The following is a 15566-nucleotide window of genomic DNA, read 5'->3' on the forward strand; positions in this document are numbered from 1 at the left end:
ATATTCCCATAATATGTCATGTAAAAAAAGTCCTTTCTTTTTCTGTGTATCCTTTAGTTTTGAGAATATTAAAAGACGTTGTTCAGGCATCTACTGCCCCTGTTCCTTAAGAAGAAAAATGCGAAGAGGTGATGCTGGGAAAAAAAAAAAAAATCACTTCATATATTTGTAGGTCTTCAGCCCCATCTCCACTGCAGAAACCCCTAGACCTACTGAGCTAATATACTCCACATACCAGCGACATAAGATCCTTCCATTCTTCTGGCTTAAAGCTTAAATTAAAAGTAGTCTCTCTTTCCCCTGGATTTTCTTGACCATACCTTATTTTTGGTGATCAAAAGAGGTAAGCAAAGATCCATTGCAGAAGCAGTTTCTTCCTGAAGTCTAGGTGGTTAGCCTAATGTTTCATTTCATATATTTTTTATAAGCATTGCATGCTTTTAATATTTTTAAGCATTTTTAAGCATTCCCCACTTAAAAATATTTAAAATATTTTCTATCTGAATAAATCTAATTCCATTGCCCCCCCCCAGGTTAGTTAGAACCTACTAACACAACGCTGCAGTCCTTGATTCATCCTTAGAACCCCAGTTCTCCAGAAAATGACCGAGTAGAAGGAGCACTAAAATGAAATCTTAAATGTTCAATGAGTGAACTTTATAAAAGTTCTATATTTATACTCTCTATTTCATAGGTTGTAGGAAAAGGCAATTAGCCAAATCCTAACCTCTAACTTAGGCATTAAGGGATCAAGCTGACTGACATATCTGTCATTTCACCTCCCTTCTTTGATGAATTTTATTTCTTAAGACAACCCTTAATAAAATAACACACTGAAGTGAAAATAATTTCAACATGTGAATTGCCATGATTGCAAAACATAACAATTCTAGAACCTGTACTGAGGCATTTGCATTACTCAGATGACATCAGTGTATGTTCAGTAATTTATATATTTGAGTCATGGAACCAAGACTGCATATAAAAGAATTAGTTTGACCCCTTAAATATTTCCTTCTTATACTTTTACCATTTGTGAAGTCACTTTCATCATTTTGTGAGGCTGCCCTAGGTGATAAACGTTCTTCCTATAGTATCAGTTTTCCCTCAATTTGTTAAGTAGCTCATTCTTCGTATAAATCATTCCTGGATCCTCATTACATGATCCTGACATGTGAACAACATCTATTCTCCTAGTGGTAACAAATATTTTATTCAATATTACCTGCATTTAAATGTCATTATAGTATAATTTTCTCTGATAGTCTATCAAAATGACTCAAAACAGGGCTTCCCTGGTGGCACAGTGGTTGAGAGTCCGCCCGCCGATGCAGGGGACATGGGTTCGTGCCCCAGTCCGGGAAGATCCCACATGCCACGGAGCGGCTGGGCCCGTGAGCCATGGCCGCTGAGCCTGCGTGTCCAGAGCCTGTGCTCTGCAATGGGAGAGGCCACAACAGTGAGAGGCCTGCATACCACAAAAAAAAAAAAAAAAAAAAAAGACTCAAAACAAAGTTTCCATTCATTTTGAAAAGAAATCACAATCTATATTAAAATTTGAAAAATCACGTTTACATGGTTTATCATCATTCTTTCCACTAACATTTTGTGTACAAAGCAATTTATTTGGGACCAATGACTTGGCATTCAAGACCATGAACTGCTTACAGTGTATTTGTGTAGTTTGGCTCCAACCAAATAGTCCTTGCACATCAGTGGCTCTGAGAAATGACTTCCCAAGCAGAGTGAGCAGTTAATCAAGGATCTACACACATTTTGCTTATTCCCCATAAACACCATTTAGGGTTTTCTTTTATTTTCCCCTTTTTTCTGCTAAGATACCACTGCTTGCAAAACAACATTAAAAAATGACCCAAAATTTTAATGTCGAGTGCAGAGTGGTGGTGCTTGAAGGAAAGGGATGATGGACTAGAAAACCCTCATTTTCGCTTGTTGTCATTTCCCCAAATGCTGCTCCCTCCATGTAAATGTCTAAGTCGCATTGCCTGTGTTTACTATTCCAGTTCTATCTACTCACCCTACATCAGAAAACATCCCTGGTCAAACATAATAAGGAAAGTAAAAGGGAAACAGGCTGGCCAATCCTTTGGGTTCTCAAGGTAAAGGATTTAAAAAGGTATTAAAAAGTGAACAATGGATAGAGATTTGTCCTGGATTGTTTTCTGTATTCAGAGACTTTATAAGTAATAACATTTTTTTCCCCACTTAAAATAAGTTTTCCTATTTTGTTGGGAAATTTGCCATGATTTAAAATACTCTGTTATGCTAAACTAACAATTTACAGAATAACTTTTAAAGCAAAAACTTTGCAACTGAAGAATTGACTGCATATCTTTTATTTTTGCAATTCAAAACATTTTCATCTATACCTAACATTAAGGTAGAAATGTACATTTTTCCTAAGATCATTATCATGAAAAAAGCTATTCCATTGTTCACAGTTTGTTACCCTCCTCTCCTTTCCTATCCCTCCACATCCAGACTAATCTATAAGACATTATTCACCATTACCTGACTGAAGAAAATTTCCCTTCTCTGGCATACTTCAGCTTGTGAAACCCTCAAAGAGACAAGTAGAAAAGACAAAACTTCTCGCAAAGCACAAATTGTCAGTTCTTATAAATTCAAGGTTGAAGAATGAAACAGTTATACTCACCTAACAATTCTGCATTAGGAAAGAAACTGTTTAGTAAAAATCACATACTATTCAACCCTCTTGAGATATTATTCTGCATCTTGAAATAGATTCAAGGAGATCAAAATGCAGTGTGACCTTTACCAGAATGCCCACATTTTAAGATGCTCCCTCCATTCCTGATTCATTTTCTGCAGGTCAGTTTTTTCTAGCAGCTTCTAGATTGCTGCAATTCCTTGGTTTGACATCATTTTTCCAAGCAGTAGTGTCTTATCTCAGACTCTATACAGTACTTACATTTGACTAAATCTTAAATTTATCATATGCTAATGATTCCTGAGGGATAATTATGCATGCTACCTATACACCATTCTTTAAAGTACAGTGATTAAGCAGTTTCACCAAAGATTAGGCACATTGCCAAACCATGATCATTTTTAAAGAGTCAAGAGAGTTGAATTATGTTGCATTAAATACAGTGATTGTAAGCAGGAAATATACAAGAAATGCTAGATAATTTACCCTAATAATCAAGAACCATTTGGGATTCAACTCAATTCTTACTCAAAAGAAAGTTCCCAGAAAACTTTTAAGAGAGTTTTATGTCCTGGCTTTACAGATAAGTAGATTGTATTACCATATTTATATTAAGTGTTGGAATCTCAAGGGTACAGAAATGTAGAAAAGCTGTTTTTCCACTTTTACCACACTTAGGTGGTGGCTCAGATCCACTTAGAATATTCCTTTTCTGCTTTTTATTCTGAGGGTGGAATAGCCATACCACACCCTGCACAATCTCTGAAATAACATAGCAAAGCAGTTACTTACAAAATCACTGATTTCCAAAGACAATGAATCACATGCTATCCTTGCCTTGGTAAAATGTGGAATGTTGTTTAAACCATGTATCCTTGGACATGATGTCAGTAAAAATGTACCTGAGAATGTAAAGGAGATAAAATACTTTGTGAGCAAGGTTGCTTTGCTAATTCCATCTGGATTAAATCTCTTCCCTTCCATAAAATATCAGAGGTTTTTAACATAAGATATCTATCCTCAATTTATATCTTATCCAGTGAAATTATCAAACTTTCTGTGTAGTTTAAGAGTTAGAACAACCAGATTGTTTTGTGCTTAATTTTCATTTCCGTATTTGCTTTTGGTCCTTGCTTTACCCCAGCATCATTCCCTCTACTCTGCATTAGAGAGAAAAATTTGCAGGAGTAAGATGAACCTGAAAGATTTTCTTCATATATTTTTCAGTCACCTCAGGCTAAAGTTGTTTTTTTTAAAAGGAAAACTCATTTTTTCTCAAAAGACTAAAAAAATCAAGATCATAATTTATCCCTGTGCCAAACTGTATCTGAGTTTCATAGTATCAGTGATAATATAGAAATGAAATCTGTTCATCGTTCTAGTTTTTCTTACTTGCCTCATATTTGCTGTCCACTGCATCAACTGCTAGAACGTTTCAGTAAATGTGCAAGTTGTAAAGGTTTTACTATTTCCCATGTCTCTGGAACGTAAGAGTTAGATTTTAAATATTCAATGCTTGAAATGTCAAAATGTGTTGCTGGGAGAGGTTATATAATCCCTTTTGCTAGAGACCTTTAAGAACAGAATAGATACCTCTTCCCTGCTAGTTTAATGTGGCTGTGCCTAAAGGCAAGGAAAGACAGTAACTGATCTCCAGTAACTGAGATACTTTTAAGCTCTATGATTTATGAAACGGATGTGCAGGATTTCAGAGTAGTAGGTAGATATACCATCTAGTGGATCTTTACACAGTTATAAAATTTATAAAATTTGCCTAACCTATACAGTACATTTAAGGAATGTATTTTTAATGAACTATAAAAGCCTTAGTCTCAATTTGTTAAATTGATTTAATAGTGGGTAATAATCACTGAATATCATAATTATATGTGGTAAGATGAAAAATGTCCCCGCAAAAGACATGCAAATCAAATCCCTGGAGCTTGTGATTGTTACTCTTATTTGGAAAAAGGGTCTTTGCAGATGTGATTAAATTAAGGATTTTGAAATGAGGACATAATCCTGGATTATTAAGGTGAGCTTTAAATCCAATCACAAATGTCCTTATAATAAAAAGACAGGGGACTGGAGATAGAAAGAAGAGGAGAAAACACATAGAGGAGAAAGCAATATGCAGACAAAGGCAGAGATTGGAATGATGCAGCCACATGCCAAGGAAAGCCCAGCTTCTGCAGCCACCAGAAACTGGAAGGAGCCAAGAATAGATTCTCCCCTAGACCTCCAGTGAGAGTGAGGCCCTGCCAGATTTAGGATTTCCAGCTTGCACAATTGTGAGAATAAATTTCTGTTGTTTTAAGCCATTGAGGTTGTAGTAATGTGTTACAAAAGCCACAGGAAACGAATAGCATGCTTTAGTAAAATGTTAAATCTGAATCTACAGTAATATGATATAATTGAACCATTTGACATTACATAAATTTTATTATGCTTGTGTTATTACTTATATTTAAGGTATCTACTTAACAATATTTGATATATATAACAAACTTGCAATACTGATGAACTAAATACTCATTTTTGGAACTAGAACAGTAATGATAACTACATATTTTTATTTGCTCCTCCACCATTTCATCCCCCTGACATCTCCCAATAGGTTATTATTATCAAGAGATTTGTGATTGTCACTTCTTATCCTTTATTCCATATTTATATTTCCATAAACAAGATAAATGTTCATCCCGTTGTAAACATTTTTAAACGATATTATTCTGAATATAGTCTCCTGCAATGTTATTATTATTTAATATTATAGATTCAAAATTTGTCTTTCCCACAGCTTTAGTTCATTTATTTTCTCTGCTGTACAGCATTTTATTGTGTGACTTGCAAGTCCTTTGGGTTGTTTCCAATTTTTGATACAGTAAATAATACCATCATGAACATCCTCCTGTGTATTTCTCCTGGAGCACATATAAAAGTGTTTCTCTATAAATTTAGAAATGCAATTACTGGGTCATGGGTAAATGAATTTCTTTCCAAGATTGCTCTAGAATTTAGAATTTTACCAGCAGCAATTGGTCTTCGTTCACCTCCTCACCAACGTTTATAATTGTGAACCATTTTTTCTACTCTAGTGGCATGAAATAATATTTGTTTTGGTTTTAACTTTAATTGCGCTGATATAAGTAAGGTTGAGCAAATATGATATAAGCCCATATCTTCCAATGGCTTCTAAGACCGTGCTTGGTCTGAGCCTCTTTATTTCTCCTTCTTGTTCTATCTCTTCTTCTCTCCCAGTTCAGTCATGCTAAGCTCCTTGCTGATCTTTGAGTCTACCAAACACACTCCATACTCAAAGGCTTTGCTCTCAACTTTCCTTTTGCCTGGAGAGTGTTTTTTCCCAGAAATTTTATGATGTGCCTTTCAGAATTATTATATTTTTTGTATTATTATATTCTGTACACTTTTGTATAAAATACTTTTTCCCCCATGTCTTTGCCACGTGTGGCAATCTGATTGAAAACGGTTAATCAGGGGCTAAAATGATTGTGCTGTTAAGTCTCTAGATTTAGTTGTGATGATGACTTACATCTCTTAAAATTTTAGTAAATAAGTAACAGTAAATAAAAAAGCACTCTCCTTGAAACAAGGAGAGTGACTAAACTATCATTGTTTAGTCACAATACAGACTAAACTGTATATTGTGTTTCTCAAGTTCCATATCCTAAGTGATATTTTTAAATTACTTTTAGTATGTGCTGTATCTATTATAAAAATATGGCTGTGTATATTTATCATGTTTATCAACTTTTATCTCTAAGTTAAATTTTATTTTCTCAAACGTTTTTCTCTGCCACAATACAATTCCATAGAATAACACTGTGAAAAGTAACATGTTCATGCAGTCATTGATTGAAAGTAATTTGTAGAGCACCTATAACTGCTGTAGACTGCTCTGTTATCCTAGGCTGTCATTGAAGCAGTATCTCTTGGCTATATGGAGTTAACTTTATTCTCATTGATGACTGACAGTGCAATACTGCTCATTAAATGTGGCATTTGAATTTCACCTCAGCTTTTGAATAATTACTTTATTTAATAGTTGACTTATCAGAGCCCAAAAGAGAATTGCTCAAAATGAACTGATATTAGCCTCTCTAGCTTGGTCGTCCAAAGTGCCTCTGTAAATGTAGCAAACTTGACATTCATTTGAAACTTGCTCTTATTATGGATAGCATTAGCCATGAGCCAGAAAACGTGAATTCCCTTAGTAGAAGAAATATAAGATACCTTTGCTATTAGAATTCCCTCAGAAGAATATGAGATGATTATTCAACATTCAATGGCAGTAAGCTATTTTTAATGCTAAAATATAACTATATGATTTCTTTGAAATATATTAATCATAGTAATGTTTATCTTAGACTTCTTTTTGTTGTAAAATAGCCAATATACTCAGTTTGTTAATTTTTTCCTCTATTCCCTTTGATAATAATTTAACCTTAACTTATTACTCTTTTTCCTTATTTTCATATTCATATGAAAAAAGGAGTTCTACACATACTTGTTTAGAAATTAATTAGTTGTCACTAAGCACATTACTAGAGCCGCATAACTTGGAAATAATACTTGGAGAATATGTAAAGAAATTAATGTTTTAAAAATGCTTTGTTAAAATATTTGAAAAAATGGAATAATCTTTTCAGAAAAACATAAATAGTTGAAATAGATGTATCAAAGATACAATCTCTAGCCAAGCAAAATTAGGTTACACTTTGTCTAGCCACTATTCTGGAAATAAGCATTACTCTTCATTTTCTCTACAAATTTTAGGCATTATATCCCTGATTAAAAGTGAAATTAGGAAATATAAATTTTCAAGAACACTCTAGCAGTATTTGACAATATCTAAATCTGAACATTTTAAATGCAACCAAACAGATTAATTTAGAAGAAATAAACCTAAATTTTAAAATATACCGTGGAGCCACTAAACGCGTGCGCCACAGCTACGGAAGCTGTACTCTAGAGCCTGTGAGCCACAACTACTGAAGCCTTCGCTCCTAGAGCCCATGTTCAGCAACAAGAGAAGTTACTGCAATGAGAAGCCTGTGCACCGCAATGAAGAGTAGCCCCCGGGCTTTCCTGGTGGCGCAGTGGTTGAGAGTCCGCCTGCCGATGCAGGGGACACGGGTTCGTGCCCCAGTCCGGGAAGATCCCACATGCCGCAGAGCGGCTGGGCCCGTGAGCCATGGCCGCTGAGCCTGCACGTCCGGAGCCTGTGCTCCGCAGGTGGAGAGGCCACAGCAGTGAGAGGCCCGCGTACCGCAAAAAAAAAAACAGAGTAACCCCTGCTCGCAGCAACTAGAGAAAGCCCACACGAAGCAATGAAGGCCCAACACAGCCAAAAATAAATAAATAAATAAAACGTATAGGTTACTAAGTATTTAACATGAACATATATTTCTATTTGTATATTCTTGTGTATGTGTATTTAGGTATATGTATGTATCTATGTATGGTCTGTTGTGGCAGTCAGCTTCTAGGAAAACTCTCCGTGACCCTCACCTTCTAGTATTCTAGGGTTACACATAATCCATGCTCCTGAGTGTGGGCTGGACCTAGGAACTTACTTCTAATGAGTAGACTATGGTGAAAATCTCGCAGATTAGGCAATGAAAAGACTGGCTTCTTCCTTGCGCATCTTCTCTGCTCTCTCGCTTCCTTGACTGAAGCCAGCTTCCTTATTGTGAACTGCCCTGTAGAGAGGCCAATGTGTCAAGGAACTGAGGGTGGCCTCTAGCAAACAGCCAATGAGAAACTTGAGTCCCTCGATTCAACTACCCCTGAGGAAATGCATCCTGCCAATGACAATGACTGAGCTGGAAAGCTGATCCTTCCCTGCTTCCAAGTCTTCCAACTCTGTTGAGCCTTGACTTGAGATCACAGCTCTGGCCATTACCTTGATTGCAGTCTTTTAAGGGACCCTGAACCAGAGAACCCAGCCAAGATGTGGCTGACTTCCTGAGCAACAGAAACTTGTGATATAACAGATAGTTGTTTAAAGCCACTCCATTTTGAAATACTTTATTATCCAGCAAAAGCTAACTAGTACATTTACATATTTATCCACAACTGCACATAAAATTATATAAATACTGTTTACTGGAGTACTTACTACCAATCCTCCCACTTACAAAGGTAGTGGTAAAAAATCTAAGTATCATGAAAGGTACTCTGGTTAGTTCTCTTCCTATTAATTGTTGCACAGATAAGTTTAAATTCTAGAAATTGGGAAATGTATGTTTTTCAAACGTGCACTGTGGAAAATATTGTCATTAAATCCTGCAGGCACTTCTTGGTGACTCCTCTGGTGGTTCATAATAGTAACATAAAAATTTTTTAAACTGCTCTGATGATGTTGCAAGCTGAGTGCTATTTCAATGTCTTCATTTTTTTCTTAATTTTTCTAAAGTTGTTTCCTCCTGTTTCCCATTAGGAAATGACATCCATACTTCTTTTTTTGTTCATACTCTGCTTCTGATGTAACAGTATTGTGCTTTCCTTTTTAATTATATCATGTGCTCTAATTTGTGTCTATACTGACTTTGGAAAAGTACTTTCTGGAGTTCATAGCTATATGTTTCAAAGATAGCCTTCTCTGAATGAAATTAAAAGGAAAATGCTGAAATTCATTTCCCAACTTGCATAGTGATTCAGTGTTTTAAGGAAACTCGCTTTATGAATGTTTATAAATTGAAATACTTTGCTTTAATTTTGGTTGCTGGTAATAATATAATGCTAAAAATATTTATTAGCTTCTAATAAAGCTTTCACATATATATCTTCTCCTAATACAGAATTGCATACTAGCTAGTAGTATTCACAGGAAGAAACCAGTGCTCAGAGATGTTAATTAACTTATATAAGGTCACAAAGCTAGTAAATAATTGTGTTAGAAATTGAATTGATAAACTTTGAATTCGAAATTCTGCTTTTGGGAATTCCATGGTGGTCCAGTGGTTAGGATTCTGTGCTTTCACTGCTGAGGCATGGGTTCAGGCCCTGGTCGGGGAACTAAGATCCCACAAGCCATATAGCATGACCAAACACACAAAAAAATTCTGCTTTCTATAGGAAGTAAGAATATGTAGCTTAAACAAATAATATTCACAGTACGGTTACCAGCAGTTCAAAATTCCATAACTGTTTTCCATTTCTACACCTTGATCTTCTTATCAGTAGAATAATAGATAATTTCTAACTTCTAATGACTCTAAAAACTCTGATGTACCATGATTGTATGCAGGTCACCATTCACATTTGATGACAGAACCTATAACATGTGTTGAAAAAACAACATAAAAAAGGGGCCGCCACCTTAAACAAAACAAAATAAAAAATAATTAAGCTATACAAGAATTATGAGTTTTGTCTTCAAATCTTCTTGATAACTTTACAAATTCACAGGGGGGAATTTATTTTGCCCTTGTGCTGAGTGACAGTGAAGGGGAAATGTATGGGGTTGGTGATAGATGTATGAGTATATTACTAGCTCATTTTATTTTTCAGAGCAATATTATTGAGTCTACCCTTATACAAGTTTACCCTTTAGCCTTCCTTCCATGAATTGGTTCTTCCTTTACCTTTGGTTCCCCAAGCTCCACAAGGCCATGAAAAGTGATACTTAAATTCACCAAGTTTGATAAATGCCCTCAAGGCAACTGGGCTCATTGTTGATTCTAGTCATTTATATTTCCTTCTCCAGAAAAGTCCTCAGCATTGAATCTCATGTGATCAAATTATGTCACTAAAAACAGCAACAACAACAAAAAACAATTCATTCAGTGACTTTCAAGCCATTTCCTCTTACTTCCAAACTAGGTTAGCACCTGCCTTTTTGTAATTTTCTCCAACCCTACTTTTGTCTTAATTATTAGTTATTTCAGTACAGGCGAGATGATTCTGCTAAAATCCTAGCCTCTCAGTTCCTTAACTTCTTTCTTGTGATTCAATCTCACCCATTCACCGCCAGTGTCACACTGTCCTAAACCTTGTCATTACCAATAATGGCAACTCAGCAATTTTTTTAATCCAATTTTCATATGTTTGCTTGTTTGTTTATCATCTGGCTTACTTCCTCTAGTTGTCAGTCCAACTCTGATAATCTATAAAATCCTTCAGGATCTTACCCCATTATACTTTCACCTTTCAATGTTGCATGCCCCCTTAGTGTCTTTCTTCCCTCTTTAGCCAGTTCAGTAGTTAACTATGATAATTTCCTTGAATGCATCCTTAGCTCTCTTGCTCCTTCTGTGTTTCCTCATACTCACATGGAAAAACCAGAATCCCAGTTAACTGCCTACTCATTGCCTTCACCTATCTAGCAGGATAACCTGCACTTACAGCTTTAAAATATATTTAGAAGTCAGTTACTTTTCAGCACCTCCACTGCCATCACCCTGGTAAGAGCCACAGTCTTTTCTCACCTAAAGTACTGCGGTGGATCGCTAACTTGTCTCCTTGTTGTCATCTTTAATATTCTTCCATCTGGGCTCAACACAGCAACAGTGATCATCCCTTTCAAAATTAAATCAGATCCTGTCACTCATCTTCTTAAAGAAAGACTGTGACCCCAGTTCATTCAAAGTAACATGAAATTTATTAAAATTACATACAATTAAAGTGAACATATTTCCTGATTTCCCCTGGAACATTTCAGATTATGCCTATTTTCCTTGCACAGTTATTATTAGTGTGCATATTATCTGCCCACTTGATCACTTCCCTTTAATTTCCCTCTTTTTTTAAAATTTCCCTCTTGAGTATTGCTTATATCACAGTTATCCCATTGAACAGTGTAACATGGTCCCACATGGGGTCTTAGGGTGACTGTTTCCTCTTCCTGGAAATCTTTTCACCCAGATAATCAAATAACTTTCTCACTCACCTCTTTCATATCTTTTAGTCAAATTTCTCTTTCCCAGGACAACCCATCTTAACTACCCTATTGAAAATTGCAATCTGCTTCTGCTACCCAAGATCTCCCAATCTCCTTTACCCTGTTCTATTTTTTTCCTTTGCCATTGATCACCTTCTACCATTCTTTGAAATGTACTTAAAAAAAAAAAATCTACCTTCGTAAGAATATAAACTACATGAAGGAACTGATTTCCCCTGTTTTATTCTCTCATGTAGTTCAAACTATCCAAAACACTCTGCAAGAAAGTAGTTCCTTAAAATATTTAATGAAATGAATAATACAAAAAAGTTACCATAACCAAAAATCATCATTTTCTAAACTGAAAGGATCAACTCACCATTAACCAGCCCAACACTTAAAAACCCTTCATACCAAGACACAAAGTGTTCCAAATATTATGAATAAAGAATCTTAAAGCTTACAAGAAGGGAAGGGAAGGGAGACAATAATAAAAGTTCACAAATAAGAATGATATAAGAATCTTCTATAACCACATCTAAAGTAGAAATTGAGAAAAGCCTTAAACATTTATAGGGAACTATCCAATCCAACATTTTATCCCAAGACAACTATTCCATAAAATATTCATATTGTATAAGGATATTGCTAGGTATCCAAGGTCTCAAAAATTCACTTTTTATTCACCTTTTATTCCTTTCTAAGGGAGTTAGTGAAGAATGTGCAGCACTAAAATAAGAGTAACCGCCCCCCAAAAAAAACAAGAGCCAGGCAATAGAGGATCCACAAGAGATAAGTGAATAGGTTTCTCAAGGGGATAAGAATAAAAATCCAAAAATAGCAAATTTGAAACAGAATGCAGAACAACCAGCCCAGGTTGGAGCATGGAGCTTTAAGGTTTTGAGTCATTCCAGGAGATTTGAGGCAGTAGGCTATGTAGTATAAGGAGCTGGAGCTAATCTCCCTGAAGAAAACAAAGAGTCTGGAGAGGTTGTGCCTTCATTAAAAGACAGCAAGTAAAATTCTATCCACAAACCCTAGTGAGAGAGAGGGAGCTTGAAAACATTTCAAGACAATGACTTGAAAATAAATAATTCACCAGTGAGAACCTGAAATCACAGGCCTCAGACACATGTAGCAGTGGGGTGCTAATTTACACAACTGACGTTGCATGTGAATCTTCAAGAAGAGGAATTACTATCAAACTGTTCCATACCCTTGAGGCTCTTATCTGTAAAGACCATGGGAAAAGTAGAAATGAGTTAAAATGGAATAGACTGTAACAAAGAGTGGTAACCAGAATAGAATGTTGTTTTGTTTTTGTTAATAAATTTATTTATTTTTGGCTGTGTTGGGTCTTCGTTGCTGCGTGCGGGCTTTCTCTAGTTGTGGTGACGGGGTTATTCTTCGTCGTGGTGTGCGGGCTTCTCATTGCAGTGGCTTCTCTTGTTGCAGAGCACAGGCTCTAGGCGCGCGGGCTCCAGTAGTTGTGGCATGCAGGCTCAGTAGTTGTAGTTCACAGGCTGTAGAGCGCAGGCTCAGTAGTTGTGGCTCACGGGCTTCGTTGCTCCGCGGCATGTGGGATCTTCCTGGACGAGGCTCGAACCTGTGTCCCCTGCATTGGCAGGCAGATTCTCAACTACTGCGCCACCAGGGAATTCCCGGAATAGGATGTTAAGTTAAGGGAGGTTTAAGAATATAGAATAGACTTCAACCTATGTAAAGACATAGAAATTGCGTTATAAGTAGGGAACAACTATGTATACAGGTGAGTTGGGACTCAATAACGGGGTGATAATCCTCTTCAAGTGGAAGGAGAGAAAACCAGAAAACATGAAAGCAAACCTTCCTTTGTGACAGAAGGAAAGAAGGTGGACCATTAATGCAGATAATTAACAATAATATATTTGTGCTATTGAAGTATACCAAAAACCATGTAGTTACTCAAATACTAGGTAATTATTACAAGAGTAATGTGCTGGCAAATTTATTTTATAAAAATGTCTTACAGTTGTTTCAAAAAAAAGAAACAGATTGAGCTTTGTCTTCTAAAATTAAAATTAATTGTAAAAAAAGAAACTATCACATGCAAGATTGATTTATTTGATAAGCGTTTATGAAGGACCCTACTGTATGCCACCAGATACTCAATACAGTATGTTAATTGAATAAAGGTAAATGTTTGACAATTTAATTTCCTTCTTTTATTTATTTATTTTTTAGCTCTAGTACCAGTATTTCTTGAATAACATTTAATTCCCTGAGGTGGAAGGATTGTGTAGGAACTTCAGTGAGGCAATATATTTACTATGAGGATAAGATCAAGACACAGTTTTTTGGGACACATTTTAATGAAAATGGTAGCTTCCACTTTGTACAGATACTATGTTAAGTTATATAACCTGAAATTACTGAACTTCCATTCAAATACGTTGACATTTATTTTTTAAAGTGAGGTGAGAGTTCTATTTTCATTTTGTGTATTCTTATTGCAGCAGTCAGCTATTATATAAACATTTTCTAAGACGTTTTCTGATACATTATATAATTATGTTGTCACCAGTCTTCTCTTAGCAATTATTCTCTCCAAAAACATATTTCATAAGAGAAGTTCTACTTATGCAGCTTTGCAAAAGGATAGCAGTATATAATATTATTAAAAGAAAATACAACCTACACCTTTCCTTTAAATAGTCTTACAAAAAGTTACCTCACCTAAATTACACAGTTTACTTTCTTAACACAAAGGTTGTTTCAACAGCTCATATTTCAGATAGAATGTGCTTAAAAATTATGATTATATTTCAAGATATGTTTTAATTCCAAGCCCTTGCTAGCTTTGAGATCATTGTTATACAGAACCAAGATTAAGAAAAAAAATTCCCACTGAAATATTCCATTAAAAAAGAACAAATAAATTTTTCCATGCACTGTATCTTGAGGAGATATATATATATATATATATATATATATATATATAGAGAGAGAGAGAGAGAGAGAGAGAGAGAGAGAGGTGAAATATATATAATATATATTTCAATGCTGCGTTGCAGAGGTGTTCTTTATATTAAAATAAAAACCACTGCACTTCCTGTTGAAACACTAAGGACTTAGAAGAATCAGATAATTTTTCAAAACAGATTTTAAAATTTTGTCTACAAAATATTTATTTGCAAAATATTTTTTAGCATTTTTACATCATATATGAGGCACTGTGGTAGGTACTATGGGAACAAAGATATGTATAAAATATCACTTTCCTCAATGCACAAACATTCTAGGAAGTAAAATATGGAAGATTAGTGAATATGTACTATATATAGTAGAAAATAATAGATATGACAAGAAATATGTAAAAAATACTATGGAAGGGTATAGGATTACTTTCTGAGGATGAGAATACTTTATTGGCAATATGAATAGAATCTGGTAATTTGGTCAGTGTATTAGTTTTCTATGGCTGCTATAACAAACTCCCACAACAATTGTTGTTTAAAAAACCAGAAATTTTTTCTTTTATGGTTCTGGAGGACAGAAGTCCAGTGTCAAGGTATTGGCTGGACCACACTTCTTCTGAAGGCTCTAGGGAAGAATATTTTTTTGCTTCCAACTTCTGGTCTTTCCAGATCTTCTTTGGCTTGTGGCTGCATAAATCCAATCTCTTCCTGTCTTCACATGGCCTTCTCCCCTAATCTCTAGCTTCTCTTCTGTCTCTTATAAGGTCATTGTCATTGGCCATAGGGTCCACCCAGGATGATCTCATCTCAAGATTCTTAAATTAATTACATCTGCAAAGACCCTTTCTTTCCAAATAAAATTACATTTACAGGTTGTATGGGTTGGGATATGAACATTTTTTTTTCCACCATTCAACTGACTAGTCAGAGAGCAGTATGAGAGATTCCTAGGGGGAAAAATGCGATGTGAACTGATTTATAGAAAAATACAAAATAGCATGCATTAAAGTGA

Source organism: Lagenorhynchus albirostris, chromosome 17 (assembly GCF_949774975.1).
Source record: "Lagenorhynchus albirostris chromosome 17, mLagAlb1.1, whole genome shotgun sequence".
Classification (NCBI taxonomy): Eukaryota; Metazoa; Chordata; class Mammalia; order Artiodactyla; family Delphinidae; genus Lagenorhynchus; species Lagenorhynchus albirostris.